Below are 17295 nucleotides of genomic sequence, written 5' to 3' on the forward strand. Positions count from 1 at the left end.
GAAGGTCCCCCAAGGCCTTAGGCAAGGAGGAATGCAACCAAAACTTTCCCTGGCCTCCCGTGAGTAGGAACCACTCAGGGAAGCCTCCCTAATGGTGTCGCCCAGCCGCACCCTGCCAGACAGAAAGACCCAGTCCCGCCAGCAAACCCACCCGCAGCATTGTGGCCATACCTGTGCTGAATGAGTTTATAGTACGTGGGCACTGGCAGCAGTGTGTGGGTCCCCGGCTCAAACAGGGGCCTCTCCTCCTGATCCCAGGGGTAGGTTGGATCCCAAGAGGCTTGGCCACGACTTCACCAGCAATGGTCTGGGGAGCCACAAATCTTCGTAATAACAACACCAGGAGGAGGAAGCCAGTCCAAGCGGGCCCCGGAGAACACTCAAATCAGACAGCTGCCAGAAATGAGGATCTATTAAAATGGATTATATAGGCTGGAGCTCCCTAAGTAGGAAGCTATCTTGGTCAGCTGCAGGCCACACCCCCAGGAATCCAGGGTTTAAACCAGTTACTCTAGGTCAGGGCTCCACTACTACTTTTTGCCTTGGGCCCTTTGCCTTGGGCCTGGTTAGCTTGTGTGTTTGCTCAAGTAATCATGTTAAATATAACTTTTACTGGTGCTGACGGGTGAGTAGTACTGCAGACATTGGTGTGTTTATGCTGCCACGGGCACAGCCCAAAAATACAGAGTAGGAAACAACACCCCAAGCAGTAAATGCCCCATTGATTTAGATAGATGACATATATAGAAGTTATGATGTGCACTTTGGGTTCTGTGTGCATGCCATCATGCACAAGCTGGGTCTAAGAGTATGGCTAATTCCATCTGCTCCTACCTCTGCACCAACCCCATGTGGTGCAGTTTGCAAAAGATTGAGAAGTGACTTAGTGTTATGGAGCCCTCAGTGTTCTTGAAGTGTGCTGAGACTCAACAACACTTGAGTCTTGACTGAGTCACTATTTTTAATACCTTTTTTTCCCCACTAATTATAGAGTAGGTAGTGGTTAGGGAGGCATGAGTGGATAACAGATATATTCACTTTGTATGCTGTTAGGGTTAAAGAATACGTACTTTAATGAGGATTTTTTATTGTGTATATTGATAGGGTTGACATAGACAGGGTGGAGCTCTGAGGGATTTTTCATGTAGATATGTTGCAAATATCGAAAGTTCTTGATTTCATTTCAAGTAAAAAATGTATTCATTTATTCTTTTGGTTTTTGTTTTAAAGCGCTTTGGGAGGAATAATTATACTTTTTTAATCCAAACCTAGTCTGAAGAATAGAAGCAGACATGTACTTGAATGAGTCCATAAACTGGTAAGATTTGTTTAGCAATCACCTTAGATGGCAGTTGGCTGGGCATGATTTCACAGTTTGCAAAGTCGTTCTGAACACCCTATTTGACTCATCAACTGTATAATCTGTTGATGACAGAACTAGGCTGACATTGCATAATAAATCTTTGAATTGGGGGAACATAGTTTGGAGAAGAAATTGGCTGGAGGGGAAGTGGAAGTAGGAAACATTGGCATGGAATGGAGGCCAACCCTGTGAGATTGGCTGGAAAACATAGGTTAATTTGTTTAAGCATTCACCATTGACCAGTTTTTGTCACGTAGGGCCAGAAGGCCTTTTGCATTTCTCAATGGGCAGAATCACAATTTCGTCCCGTTAAGAAATGAAAAACAGCATTTTGGTATGTAGGAGGGAATTTAGGGAATCGCAAATAGGGATTTCCTTTTTGCGATGTCTTGGCACATGTACAAAACATTTCCAAAATGACATTGCACCATTCTTATACTTTGTGTTAGAAATAAGGTCTCTGGTTGGCAGTCAGTTTGCACTCTGTCCATGCAGGGACCCCCACTCTAGTCAGGGTGAGGGAAATAGAGACCTACAATATCGCCTGCTCACCTCCTTGGTAGCCTGGCACAAGCAGTCAGACTTATCTCAGAGGCAATGTGCGATGTATTTGAACCAACACACACAGTAACGAAAGACACCACAAAAAGACTCCACACCAGTTTAGTAAAATAACCAATATTTATCTGATGCAAACAAGACCAAAACAAAAAAAATCCAACATACACAAGCAAAGATATTAATTTTTAAAGTAAAAAGAGTCTTACTCCATAGAAATCAATGAATGCGTTGTTTTAGCACAAAGTACCCGGAATACGTGAAAAATAAAGCCGCACGGGTGAGCAGGCGTCGGAAAAGCAAGCATTGCGTTGATTCCTTACTCACAAGTGAGGCCGTGCGTTTATTCTTTCTCCATCAGGAAAGTGATTCGTAGATTCTTTCCTCGCAGGGAAGAGTTGCATCGATTTCTGGACAATCAGCTTCAGGTGATGTTGCACGTTTTGATGCCCAGGGATGATGCATAGAGAATCCAGATGCACGGCAGTGATAAATCCAAGCTGAGCTGGCATTGTGTTGATTTCATCAGCGGTGTGTCAATTTTTCAGCTGCGGTGCAGGCGCTGCATCAATTTTTCTACTGCTCGGCTCTGGTGCATGGATTTTCACTCTGGTGCTGCCAGTTTCTCCTTCCAGGGGCCCAGGGACTGGATGTGGCACCGCTTGGCAAGTCAGGGGGTCTCAGCAAGAGAGCCCAGGTGCTGATAGATGAAGTCTTTGATGTGCCTGAGACTTCTTAACAGGAGGCAAGCTCAGTCTAAGCCCTTGGAGAAACTTCACAAGCAGGATACACAACAAAGTCCAGTCTTTGTCCTCTTTTAGGTAGAAGCAGCAACTGCAGATCAACCCAGTAAAGCACACACAGCAAAGGAGCAGCACTCCTCCTCTAGCTCTTCAGCTCTTCTCCTTGGCAGAGATTCTTCTTGATCCAGAAGTGTTCTAAAAGTCTGGGGTTTTGGGCCTGCTACTTATACTAATTTCTGCCTTTGAAGTAGACAAACTTCAAAGGAAAGTCTCTGTAGTTCACAAGATTCTGCCTTGCCCAGGCCTGGCCCCAGACAAACTCCAGGGGGCTGGAGGCTGCATTGTATAAGGACAGGCACAGCACTTTTGGGTGACTGTGTCAGCTCCTGCCTTCCCACTCTAACCTAGGAGACTCATCAGGAATGCAGGATACACCTCAGCTCCCTTTGTGTCGCTATCTAGAGGGAATTCACATCCAGCCCAACTGTCAGTCTGACCCAGACGTGGATTCTACAGACAGACAGAGGCACAGAATGGTTAAGCAAGAAAATGCACACTTTCTAAAAGGGACATTTTCAAACTGATAATCTAAAAACCAACTCTACCAAAAGATGTATTTTTAAATTGTGAGATCAAGACCCTAAACTCCAATCTCTATCTGCTCCCAATGGGAAACTGTACTAAAAAGACAAGTAAAGGCAGTCCCCATGTTATTCTATGGGAGGGTTAGGCCTTGCACTAGTGAAAACCAAATTTGGCAGTATTTCACTATCATGCGATGTAAAACACACCAGAACATGTACTATCTTTTAACTACACTTCATCTTTACCATGGGGCTACCTAGGGCCTACTTTAGGGCTGACATATGTAGTAAAATGGAATGTTTGGGCCTATCAAGTGGGTACACTTGCCAGGTCGAATTGGCAGTGCAAGATTGCACACAAGGACACTGCACTGGCAGGTCTGAGACAGGTATACAGCGCTACTCATGTGGATAGCACAATCAGTGCTGCAGGCCGACTGGTTGCATTTGATTTGCAGGCCCTGGGCACCTCTAGGGCACTTAACTAGGGACTTACTGGTAAATCAAATATGCCAATCATGGAAAAAACAATCACCAATACAATTTAGACAGAGAGCATATGCACTTTAGCACTGTCTAGCAGTGTTAAAGTGTCCAGAGTCCTAAAGTCAACAAAAACGGATCAGAAACTAATCAGAACCTCAGTGGTTATGCTCTCTCATTTCTTTCCAAATTGTCACTAACAGGCTAGTGACCATTTTTACCAATTTACATTGGCTTACTGGAACACCCTTATAATTCCCTAGTATATGGTACTGAGGTACCCAGGGTATTGGGGTTCCAGGAGATCCCTATGGGCTGCAGCATTTCTTTTGCCACCCATAGGGAGCTCTGACAATTCTTACACAGGCCTGCCACTGCAGCCTGAGTGAAATAACGTCCACGTTATTTCACAGCCATTTTACACTGCACTTAAGTAACTTATAAGTCACCTATATGTCTAACCTTTACCTGGTAAAGGTTAGGTGCAAAGTTACTTAGTGTGAGGGCACCCTGGCACTAGCCAAGGTGCCCCCACATTGTTCAGAGCCAATTCCCTGAACTTTGTGAGTGCGGGGACACAATTACCCGCGTGCACTATATATAGGTCACTACCTATATGTGGCTTCACAATGGTAACTCCGAATATGGCCATGTAACATGTCTATGATCATGGAATTGCCCCCTCTATGCCATCCTGGCATAGTTGGCACAATCCCATGATCCCAGTGGTCTGTAGCACAGACCCTGGTACTGCCAAACTGCCCTTCCTGGGGTTTCACTGCAGCTGCTGCTGCTGCCAACCCCTCAGACAGGCATCTGCCCTCCTGGGGTCCAGCCAGGCCTGGCCCAGGATGGCAGAACAAAGAACTTCCTCTGAGAGAGGGTGTGACACCCTCTCCCTTTGGAAAATGGTGTGAAGGCAGGGGAGGAGTAGCCTCCCCCAGCCTCTGGAAATGCTTTGTTGGGCACAGATGTGCCCAAATCTGCATAAGCCAGTCTACACCGGTTCAGGGGACCCCTTAGCCCTGCTCTGGCGCGAAACTGGACAAAGGAAAGGGGAGTGACCACTCCCCTGACCTGCACCTCCCCTGGGAGGTGTCCAGAGCTCCTCCAGTGTGCTCCAGACCTCTGCCATCTTGGAAACAGAGGTGCTGCTGGCACACTGGACTGCTCTGAGTGGCCAGTGCCACCAGGTGACGTCAGAGACTCCTTGTGATAGGCTCCTTCAGGTGTTGCTAGCCTATCCTCTCTCCTAAGTAGCCAAACCCTCTTTTCTGGCTATTTAGGGTCTCTGTCTCTGGGGAAACTTTAGATAACGAATGCAAGAGCTCATCCGAGTTCCTCTGCATCTCTCTCTTCACCTTCTGCCAAGGAATCGACTGCTGACCGCGCTGGAAGCCTGCAAAACTGCAACATAGTAGCAAAGACGACTACTGCAACTCTGTAACGCTGATCCTGCCGCCTTCTCGACTGTTTTCCTGGTGGTGCATGCTGTGAGGGTAGTCTGCCTCCTCTCTGCACTAGAAGCTCCGAAGAAATCTCCCGTGGGTCGACGGAATCTTCCCCCTGCAACCGCAGGCACCAAAAAGCTGCATTACCGGTCCCTTGGGTCTCCTCTCAGCACGACGAGCGAGGTCCCTCGAATCCAGCAACTCTGTCCAAGTGGCCCCCACAGTCCAGTGACTCTTCAGTCCAAGTTTGGTGGAGGTAAGTCCTTGCCTCACCTCGCTAGACTGCATTGCTGGGAACCGCGACTTTTGCAGCTACTCCGGCCTCCGTGCACTTCCGGCGGAAATCCTTTGTGCACAATCCAGCCTGGGTCCACAGAACTCTAACCTGCATTGCACGACCTCCTAAGTTGTTCTCCGGCGACGTGGGACTTCTTTGTGCGACTTCGGGTGAGCACTGTTTCACGCATCCTCGTAGTGCCTGTTTCTGGCACTTCTCTGGGTGCTACCTGCTGCTAAGAGGGCTCCCTGTCTTGCTCGACGTCCCCTCTCTCTCCTGGTCCAATTTGCGACCTCCTGGTCCCTCCTGGGCCACAGCAGCATCCAAAAACGCTAACCGCACGATTTGCAGCTAGCAAGGCTTGTTGGCGTTCTTTCGGTGGGAAAACACTTCTGCACGACTCTACAAGGCGAGAGGAATCCGTCCTCCAAAGGGGAAGTCTCTAGCCCTTCGCGTTCTTGCAGAAACCGCAGCTTCTTCTGTCCAGTAGAAGCTTATTTGCACCCGCAGCTGGCATTTCCTGGGCATCTGCCCATCTCCGACTTGCTTGTGACTTTTGGACTTGGTCCCCTTGTTCCACAGGTACCCTAGATTGGAAATCCACAGTTGTTGCATTGTTGGTTTGTGTCTTTCCTGCATTATTCCTCTAACACGACTTCTTTATCCTTAGGGGAACTTTAGTGCACTTTGCACTCACTTTTCAGGGTCTTGGGGAGGGTTATTTTTCTAACTCTCACTATTTTCTAATAGTCCCAGCGACCCTCTACAAGGTCACATAGGTTTGGGGTCCATTCGTGGTTCGCATTCCACTTTTGGAGTATATGGTTTGTGTTGAGCCTATCGCTATGTTTCCCCATTGCATCCTATTGTAACTATACATTGTTTGCACTGTTTTCTAAGACTATACTGCATATTTTTGCTATTGTGTATATATATCTTGTGTATATTTCCTATCCTCTCACTGAGGGTACACTCTAAGATACTTTGGCATATTGTCATAAAAATAAAGTACCTTATTTTTAGTATAACTGTGTATTGTGTTTTCTTATGATATTGTGCATATGACACTAAGTGGTACTGTAGTAGCTTCACACGTCTCCTAGTTCAGCCTAAGCTGCTCTGCTAAGCTACCATTATCTATCAGCCTAAGCTGCTAGACACCCTATACACTAATAAGGGATAACTGGGCCTGGTGCAGGGTGCAAGTACCCCTTGGTACTCACTACAAGCCAGTCCAGCCTCCTACATTGGTTGTGCAGCGGTGGGATAAGTGCTTTGAGACTACTTACCACTCTTGTCATTGTACTTTTCATAAGAGAAAAATATACAAAACAAGGTCAGTGTATATAGACATAGCCAAAAAGTTTTGCATTTCCTCTTTTCACTCTTTTCTAAGTGCTGAAAAGTACTTCTAACTTTCTAAAAAGTTCTAAAAAGTTTTAAAAGTTTTTTTTTTCTCTGTCTTTCTAAAAGCTCTGACAAACTTTTTTCTCTTTTTCTATCACTTTAACTCTCTCTAAAAAATGTCTGGCACAGGCCAAAATGTTGATCTGTCCAAACTTGCATATGATCACCTTAGCTGGAAAGGAGCAAGGAGTCTCTGCATAGAGAGAGGTTTGAGTGTAGGGAAGAATCCTTCCTTGGAATTGTTACTTAACATGCTTAGAGAACAAGATAAGGCAAGAAGTGCCCCATCTGTTGAAAAAGTAGCTAATGGTTCCCAATCTGATCCAGGGACTCCCCCAGGAAAAGATTCAGGAAATAAACTTCCTAGCCTGCCCATTACTAGACAGTCTAGCATAGTTGGTAATGATGTTGAGTCACACCATACAAATAGTGTTGTCTCACATCATAGCAAAAGCATTTATTCTCACCACAGTGGTACTGATGTTTCTGTTAGCCAAGCTGTTAGGGTGCCCTCTGTAAGGGACAGGTCTCCTTCTGTCCATTCTCACCATACTTCTGTTTCAAGGCATGTCCCTCCCACCCACCCTGATGACAGATTGTTAGAAAGGGAGCTCAATAGATTGAGAGTGGAACAAACCAGACTGAAGCTCAAGAAGCAACAGCTGGATTTGGATAGACAGACTTTAGTAGTAGAGAAGGAGAGACAGAAACTGGGTTTAGAAACCCATGGTGGCAGCAGCAGTATTCCCCATAGTCATCCTGCAAAAGAGCATGATTCCAGGAATCTGCATAAGATAGTTCCCCCTTATAAGGAGGGGGATGACATTAACAAGTGGTTTGCTGCACTTGAGAGGGCCCGTGCTGTACAGGATGTACCTCAAAGGCAGTGGGCTGCTATCCTATGGCTATCATTTAGTGGAAAAGGTAGGGATAGGCTCCTTACTGTAAAAGAAAATGAAGCTAATGATTACAAAGTTCTTAAGAATGCACTCCTGGATGGTTATGGCTTAACCACTGAACAATACAGGATAAAGTTCCGAGAGACCAAAAAGGAGTCTTCACAAGACTGGGTTGATTTCATTGACCATTCAGTGAAGGCCTTGGAGGGGTGGTTACATGGCAGTAAAGTTACTGATTATGACAGCCTGTATAACTTGATCCTGAGAGAGCATATTCTTAATAATTGTGTGTCTGAGTTGTTGCACCAGTACTTGGTGGACTCTGATCTGACCTCTCCCCAAGAATTGGGAAAGAAGGCAGACAAATGGGTGAGAACAAGGGTGAACAGAAAAGTTCATACAGGGGGTGACAAAGATGGCAACAAAAAGAAGGATGGTAAGTCTTCTGACAAGGGTGGGGACAAATCTAAAAATGAGTCTTCATCAGGCCCACAAAAACACTCTGGTGGGGGTGGTGGGCCCAAATCCTCCTTTAATCAAAACAAAGAAAAGAAACCATGGTGCTATTTATGTAAAGTAAAAGGCCATTGGACAACAGATCCCAGTTGTCCAAAGAAAAGCACCAAGCCTCCTACCACTACAACCCCTACTGCTACCCCTAGTGTCCCTACTAATAGCAGTGGTGGTGGGAGCAAACATACTAATAGCCAATCCAAGGGAGTAGCTGGGCTCACTATTGGTAACTTAGTTGGGGTTGGCCTTGTTAGGGAGGCCACAGAGGCTGTGTTAGTCTCTGAGGGGGCTATTGATTTAGCCACCTTAGTTGCTTGTCCCCTTAATATGGATAAGTACAAGCACCTACCCCTAATAAATGGTGTTGAGGTTCAGGCCTACAGGGACACTGGAGCCAGTGTGACTATGGTCATAGAGAAACTGGTCCACCCTGAACAACACCTACTTGGTCACCAGTACCAAGTAACCGATGCTCACAACAACACACTTAGCCACCCCATGGCTGTTGTTAATCTCAGCTGGGGGGGGTTACTGGTCCAAAGAAAGTTGTGGTAGCCACAGATTTAACTGTAGACTGTCTACTAGGAAATGATTTGGAGACATCAGCTTGGTCAGATGTGGAGTTGGAGGCCCATGCAGCAATGCTGGGCATCCCAGGGCATATTAGTGCTTTGACAAGGGCTCAGGCCAAAAAGCAAAAAGGACAGGAAAGCTTGGATCCTGGAACAATGGACCAAGTGCTCCCTAAAGCTGGGGCTAGTAGAAGCAAACCACTTCCTACTATCCCTCCCTCTACAGTGGATTCTACTTCTGAGGAAGAAGAATTCCCTCCCTGTGCAGAACCTACACCAGAGGAGCTTCAAGCAGACACTGCTGAGCTTTTGGGTGAAGGGGGGCCTGCCAGGGAGGAGCTGAGTGTGGCACAGCAAACCTGTCCCACATTAGAGGGTCTAAGACAGCAAGCTGTCAAACAGGCTAATGGGGATGTCAGTGACTCTCACAGAGTTTACTGGGAGGACAACCTCTTGTACACTGAGCATAGGGATCCTAAACCTGGAGCTGCCAGGAGATTAGTGATTCCTCAGGAGTACAGAAAGTTCCTCCTAACTCTTGCCCACGACATTCCCCTAGCTGGGCACCTGGGTCAAATGAAAACTTGGGACAGACTGGTTCCATTGTTTCATTGGCCTAGGATGTCTGAGGACACAAACGATTTTTGTAAGTCCTGTGAAACCTGTCAAGCCAGTGGCAAGACAGGTGGAACTCCAAAGGCACCCCTTATTCCACTGTCTGTGGTTGGGGTACCCTTTGAAAGGGTAGGGGTTGACATAGTTGGCCCCCTTGACCCTCCTACTGCTTCAGACAATAGGTTTATCTTGGTGGTAGTGGACCATGCCACAAGATACCCTGAAGCAATTCCTTTAAGGACCACTACAGCACCTGCAGTGGCAAAGGCCCTCCTGGGAATATTTTCTAGGGTGGGCTTCCCAAAGGAAGTAGTATCAGACAGGGGAAGCAATTTCATGTCTGCATACTTAAAGGCCATGTGGAAGGAGTGTGGTGTAACTTACAAGTTCACAACACCCTATCATCCACAAACAAATGGACTGGTGGAGAGATTTAATAAAACTCTCAAAGGCATGATTATGGGTCTCCCTGAAAAACTCCGCAGGAGATGGGATATCCTTCTACCATGCCTCCTTTTTGCCTACAGGGAGGTACCCCAGAAAGGAGTGGGCTTCAGCCCCTTTGAACTTCTTTTTGGACACCCTGTTAGGGGTCCACTCACACTTGTAAAGGAGGGTTGGGAACAACCTTTAAAAGCTCCTAAGCAGGATATTGTGGATTATGTACTTGGCCTCAGATCAAGGATGGCTGAGTACATGAAAAAGGCCAGCAAAAACCTTCAGGCCAGCCAAGAGCTCCAGAAGCAATGGCATGATCAGAAGGCTGTTTTGGTTCAGTACCAACCAGGGCAGAAAGTGTGGGTCTTGGAGCCTGTGGCCCCAAGAGCACTCCAAGATAAATGGAGTGGACCCCACACAATTGTTGAAAAGAAGGGAGAAGTCACCTATTTAGTTGACTTAGGCACTGCCAGGAGTCCCCTTAGGGTGCTCCATGTCAACCGCCTGAAACCGTACTATGACTGGGCTGATCTCACCCTGCTCATGGCAACTGATGAGGGACAGGAAGAAGACAGTGATCCTCTACCTGATCTCTTCTCTTCCACAGAACAAGATGCTCTTGTGGAAGGTGTAGTTTTGGCTGATTGTCTTACTGCTGAGCAGAAAGACCATTGCATAAATCTCCTAGATCAATTCTCTGAACTCTTCTCTACTGTGCCAGGTACCACTTCTTGGTGTGAGCACACTATAGATACTGGAGACAGTTTACCTGTCAAAAGTAAGATCTATAGGCAGCCTGACCATGTCAGGGACTGCATAAAGCAAGAGGTCCAGAAAATGTTAGAACTAGGAGTGGTTGAGCACTCTGAAAGTCCATGGGCTTCTCCTGTGGTACATGTACCAAAACCCCATTCCAAAGATGGAAAGAAGGAAATGCGGTTTTGTGTAGACTATAGAGGTCTCAACTTGGTAACCAAAACTGATGCTCACCCTATACCCAGGGCAGATGAGCTCATAGATACACTGGCATCTGCCAAGTATCTAAGCACTTTTGATTTGACTGCAGGGTATTGGCAGATCAAATTGTCAGAAGATGCTAAACCTAAAACTGCATTTTCAACCATTGGAGGACATTACCAGTTTACTGTAATGCCTTTTGGTTTGAAAAATGCACCTGCCACTTTTCAAAGGTTGGTGAACACAGTCCTGCAAGGGCTGGAAGCTTTCAGTGCAGCATATTTGGACGATATAGCTGTCTTTAGCTCCAGCTGGGATGATCACCTGGTCCACCTATGGAAAGTTTTGGAGGCCCTGCAGAAGGCAGGCCTCACTATCAAGGCTTCAAAGTGCCAGATAGGGCAGGGGAAGGTGGTTTATCTGGGACACCTTGTTGGTGAGGAACAGATTGCACCACTTCAGGGGAAAATCCAAACATTTATTGATTGGGTTCCCCCTACCACTCAGACTATGGTGAGAGCCTTCCTAGGCCTCACTGGGTATTACAGGGGGTTCATTAAGAACTATGGCTCCATTGCAGCCCCTCTTAATGACCTCACATCCAAGAACATGCCTAAAAAGGTATTATGGACAGCAAACTGTCAGAAAGCTTTTGAGGAGCTGAAGCAGGCCATGTGCTCTGCACCTGTCCTGAAAAGCCCTTGTTACTCTAAAAAATTCTATGTCCAAACTGATGCATCTGAATTAGGAGTAGGGGCAGTCCTATCACAACTTAATTCTGAGGGCCAGGATCAACCTGTTGCTTTTATTAGTAGGAGGTTGACCCCTAGAGAAAAGCGTTGGTCTGCCATTGAGAGGGAGGCCTTTGCTGTGGTCTGGGCTCTGAAGAAGTTGAGGCCATACCTGTTTGGCACTCACTTCATTGTTCAGACAGACCACAAACCTCTACTTTGGCTAAAACAAATGAAAGGTGAAAATCCTAAATTGTTGAGGTGGTCCATATCCCTACAGGGAATGGACTATACAGTGGAACATAGACCTGGGAGTAGCCACTCCAATGCAGATGGACTCTCCAGATATTTCCACTTAGACAATGAAGACTCATCAGGTCATGGCTAGTCTTATTGTCCTTCGTTTGGGGGGGGGGTTGTGTAGGAAAGTACCATCTTGCCTGGCATGTTACCCCCATTTTTCACTGTATATATGTTGTTTTAGTTGTATGTGTCACTGGGACCCTGGTAACCCAGGGCCCCAGTGCTCATAAGTGTGCCTGAATGTGTTACCTGTGTAGTGACTAACTGTCTCACTGAGGCTCTGCTAATCAGAACCTCAGTGGTTATGCTCTCTCATTTCTTTCCAAATTGTCACTAACAGGCTAGTGACCATTTTTACCAATTTACATTGGCTTACTGGAACACCCTTATAATTCCCTAGTATATGGTACTGAGGTACCCAGGGTATTGGGGTTCCAGGAGATCCCTATGGGCTGCAGCATTTCTTTTGCCACCCATAGGGAGCTCTGACAATTCTTACACAGGCCTGCCACTGCAGCCTGAGTGAAATAACCTCCACGTTATTTCACAGCCATTTTACACTGCACTTAAGTAACTTATAAGTCACCTATATGTCTAACCTTTACCTGGTAAAGGTTAGGTGCAAAGTTACTTAGTGTGAGGGCACCCTGGTACTAGCCAAGGTGCCCCCACATTGTTCAGAGCCAATTCCCTGAACTTTGTGAGTGCGGGGACACCATTACACGCGTGCACTACATATAGGTCACTACCTATATGTGACTTCACAATGGTAACTCCGAATATGGCCATGTAACATGTCTATGATCATGGAATTGCCCCCTCTATGCCATCCTGGCATAGTTGGCACAATCCCATGATCCCAGTGGTCTGTAGCACAGACCCTGGTACTGCCAAACTGCCCTTCCTGGGGTTTCACTGCAGCTGCTGCTGCTGCCAACCCCTCAGACAGGCATCTGCCCTCCTGGGGTCCAGCCAGGCCTGGCCCAGGATGGCAGAACAAAAAACTTCTTCTGAGAGAGGGTGTGACACCCTCTCCCTTTGGAAAATGGTGTGAAGGCAGGGGAGGAGTAGCCTCCCCCAGCCTCTGGAAATGCTTTGTTGGGCACAGATGTGCCCAATTCTGCATAAGCCAGTCTACACCGGTTCAGGGGACCCCTTAGCCCTGCTCTGGCGCGAAACTGGACAAAGGAAAGGGGAGTGACCACTCCCCTGACCTGCACCTCCCCTGGGAGGTGTCCAGAGCTCCTCCAGTGTGCTCCAGACCTCTGCCATCTTGAAAACAGAGGTGCTGCTGGCACACTGGACTGCTCTGAGTGGCCAGTGCCACCAGGTGACGTCAGAGACTCCTTGTGATAGGCTCCTTCAGGTGTTGCTAGCCTATCCTCTCTCCTAAGTAGCCAAACCCTCTTTTCTGGCTATTTAGGGTCTCTGTCTCTGGGGAAACTTTAGATAACGAATGCAAGAGCTCATCCGAGTTCCTCTGCATCTCTCTCTTCACCTTCTGCCAAGGAATCGACTGCTGACCGCGCTGGAAGCCTGCAAAACTGCAACATAGTAGCAAAGACGACTACTGCAACTCTGTAACGCTGATCCTGCCGCCTTCTAGACTGTTTTCCTGGTGGTGCATGCTGTGGGGGTAGTCTGCCTCCTCTCTGCACTAGAAGCTCCGAAGAAATCTCCCGTGGGTCGACGGAATCTTCCCCCTGCAACCGCAGGCACCAAAAAGCTGCATTACCGGTCCCTTGGGTCTCCTCTCAGCACGACGAGCGAGGTCCCTCGAATCCAGCAACTCTGTCCAAGTGGCCCCCACAGTCCAGTGACTCTTCAGTCCAAGTTTGGTGGAGGTAAGTCCTTGCCTCACCTCGCTAGACTGCATTGCTGGGAACCGCGACTTTTGCAGCTACTCCGGGCTCCGTGCACTTCCGGCGGAAATCCTTTGTGCACAGTCCAGCCTGGGTCCACAGCACTCTAACCTGCATTGCACGACCTCCTAAGTTGTTCTCCGGCGACGTGGGACTTCTTTGTGCGACTTCGGGTGAGCACCATTTCACGCATCCTTGTAGTGCCTGTTTCTGACACTTCTCCGGGTGCTACCTACTGCTAAGAGGGCTCCCTTTCTTGCTCGATGTCCCCTCTCTCTCCTGGTCCAATTTGCGACCTCCTGGTCCCTCCTGGGCCACAGCAGCATCCAAAAACGCTAACCACACGATTTGAAGCTAGCAAGGCTTGTTGGCATTCTTTCGGCGGGAAAACACTTCTGCACAACTCTACAAGGTGAGAGGAATCCGTCCTCCAAAGGGGAAGTCTCTAGCCCTTCGCGTTCCTGCAGAAACCGCAGCTTCTTCTGTCCAGTAGAAGCTTATTTGCACCCGCAGCTGGCATTTCCTGGGCATCTGCCCATCTCCGACTTGCTTGTGACTTTTGGACTTGGTCCCCTTGTTCCACAGGTACCCTAGATTGGAAATCCACAGTTGTTGCATTGTTGGTTTGTGTCTTTCCTGCATTATTCCTCTAACACGACTTCTTTATCCTTAGGGGAACTTTAGTGCACTTTGCACTCACTTTTCAGGGTCTTGGGGAGGGTTATTTTTCTAACTCTCACTATTTTCTAATAGTCCCAGCGACCCTCTACAAGGTCACATAGGTTTGGGGTCCATTCGTGGTTCGCATTCCACTTTTGGAGTATATGGTTTGTGTTGCCCCTATCGCTATGTTTCCCCATTGCATCCTATTGTAACTATACATTGTTTGCACTGTTTTCTAAGACTATACTGCATATTTTTGCTATTGTGTATATATATCTTGTGTATATTTCATATCCTCTCACTGAGGGTACACTCTAAGATACTTTGGCATATTGTCATAAAAATAAAGTACCTTTATTTTTAGTATAACTGTGTATTGTGTTTTCTTATGATATTGTGCAGATGACACTAAGTGGTACTGTAGTAGCTTCACACGTCTCCTAGTTCAGCCTAAGCTGCTCTGCTAAGCTACCATTATCTATCAGCCTAAGCTGCTAGACACCCTATACACTAATAAGGGATAACTGGGCCTGGTGCAGGGTGCAAGTACCCCTTGGTACTCACTACAAGCCAGTCCAGCCTCCTACATTGGTTGTGCAGCGGTGGGATAAGTGCTTTGAGACTACTTACCACTCTTGTCATTGTACTTTTCATAAGAGAAAAATATACAAAACAAGGTCAGTGTATATACACATAGCCAAAAAGTTTTGCATTTCCTCTTTTCACTCTTTTCTAAGTGCTGAAAAGTACTTCTAACTTTCTAAAAAGTTCTAAAAAGTTTAAAAAGTTTTTTTTTTCTCTGTCTTTCTAAAAGCTCTGACAAACTTTTTTCTCTTTTTCTATCACTTTAACTCTCTCTAAAAAATGTCTGGCACAGGCCAAAATGTTGATCTGTCCAAACTTGCATATGATCACCTTAGCTGGAAAGGAGCAAGGAGTCTCTGCATAGAGAGAGGTTTGAGTGTAGGGAAGAATCCTTCCTTGGAATTGTTACTTAACATGCTTAGAGAACAAGATAAGGCAAGAAGTGCCCCATCTGTTGAAAAAGTAGCTAATGGTTCCCAATCTGATCCAGGGACTCCCCCAGGAAAAGATTCAGGAAATAAACTTCCTAGCCTGCCCATTACTAGACAGTCTAGCATAGTTGGTAATGATGTTGAGTCACACCATACAAATAGTGTTGTCTCACATCATAGCAAAAGCATTTATTCTCACCACAGTGGTACTGATGTTTCTGTTAGCCAAGCTGTTAGGGTGCCCTCTGTAAGGGACAGGTCTCCTTCTGTCCATTCTCACCATACTTCTGTTTCAAGGCATGTCCCTCCCACCCAACCTGATGACAGATTGTTAGAAAGGGAGCTCAATAGATTGAGAGTGGAACAAACCAGACTGAAGCTCAAGAAGCAACAGCTGGATTTGGATAGACAGACTTTAGAAGTAGAGAAGGAGAGACAGAAACTGGGTTTAGAAACCCATGGTGGCAGCAGCAGTATTCCCCATAGTCATCCTGCAAAAGAGCATGATTCCAGGAATCTGCATAAGATAGTTCCCCCTTATAAGGAGGGGGATGACATTAACAAGTGGTTTGCTGCACTTGAGAGGGCCCGTGCTGTACAGGATGTACCTCAAAGGCAGTGGGCTGCTATCCTATGGCTATCATTTAGTGGAAAAGGTAGGGATAGGCTCCTTACTGTAAAAGAAAATGAAGCTAATGATTACAAAGTTCTTAAGAATGCACTCCTGGATGGTTATGGCTTAACCACTGAACAATACAGGATAAAGTTCAGAGAGACCAAAAAGGAGTCTTCACAAGACTGGGTTGATTTCATTGACCATTCAGTGAAGGCCTTGGAGGGGTGGTTACATGGCAGTAAAGTTACTGATTATGACAGCCTGTATAACTTGATCCTGAGAGAGCATATTCTTAATAATTGTGTGTCTGATTTGTTGCACCAGTACTTGGTGGACTCTGATCTGACCTCTCCCCAAGAATTGGGAAAGAAGGCAGACAAATGGGTCAGAACAAGGGTGAACAGAAAAGTTCATTCAGGGGGTGACAAAGATGGCAACAAAAAGAAGGATGGTAAGTCTTCTGACAAGGGTGGGGACAAATCTAAAAATGAGTCTTCATCAGGCCCACAAAAACACTCTGGTGGGGGTGGTGGGCCCAAATCCTCCTTTAATCAAAACAAAGAAAAGAAACCATGGTGCTATTTATGTAAAGTAAAAGGCCATTGGACAACAGATCCCAGTTGTCCAAAGAAAAGCACTAAGCCTCCTACCACTACAACCCCTACTGCTACCCCTAGTGTCCCTACTAATAGCAGTGGTGGTGGGAGCAAACCTACTAATAGCCAATCCAAGGGAGTAGCTGGGCTCACTATTGGTAACTTAGTTGGGGTTGGCCTTGTTAGGGAGGCCACAGAGGCTGTGTTAGTCTCTGAGGGGGCTATTGATTTAGCCACCTTAGTTGCTTGTCCCCTTAATATGGATAAGTACAAGCAGCTACCCCTAATAAATGGTGTTGAGGTTCAGGCCTACAGGGACACTGGAGCCAGTGTGACTATGGTCATAGAGAAACTGGTCCACCCTGAACAACACCTACTTGATCACCAGTACCAAGTAACCGATGCTCACAACAACACACTTAGCCACCCCATGGCTGTTGTTAATCTCAACTGGGGGGGGTTACTGGTCCAAAGAAAGTTGTGGTAGCTACAGATTTACCTGTAGACTGTCTACTAGGAAATGATTTGGAGACATCAGCTTGGTCAGATGTGGAGTTGGAGGCCCATGCAGCAATGCTGGGCATCCCAGGGCATATTTTTGCTTTGACAAGGGCTCAGGCCAAAAAGCAAAAAGGACAGGAAAGCTTG

The sequence above is a fragment of the Pleurodeles waltl genome, chromosome 1_1 (assembly GCF_031143425.1).
Source record: "Pleurodeles waltl isolate 20211129_DDA chromosome 1_1, aPleWal1.hap1.20221129, whole genome shotgun sequence".
Taxonomy (NCBI): Eukaryota; Metazoa; Chordata; class Amphibia; order Caudata; family Salamandridae; genus Pleurodeles; species Pleurodeles waltl.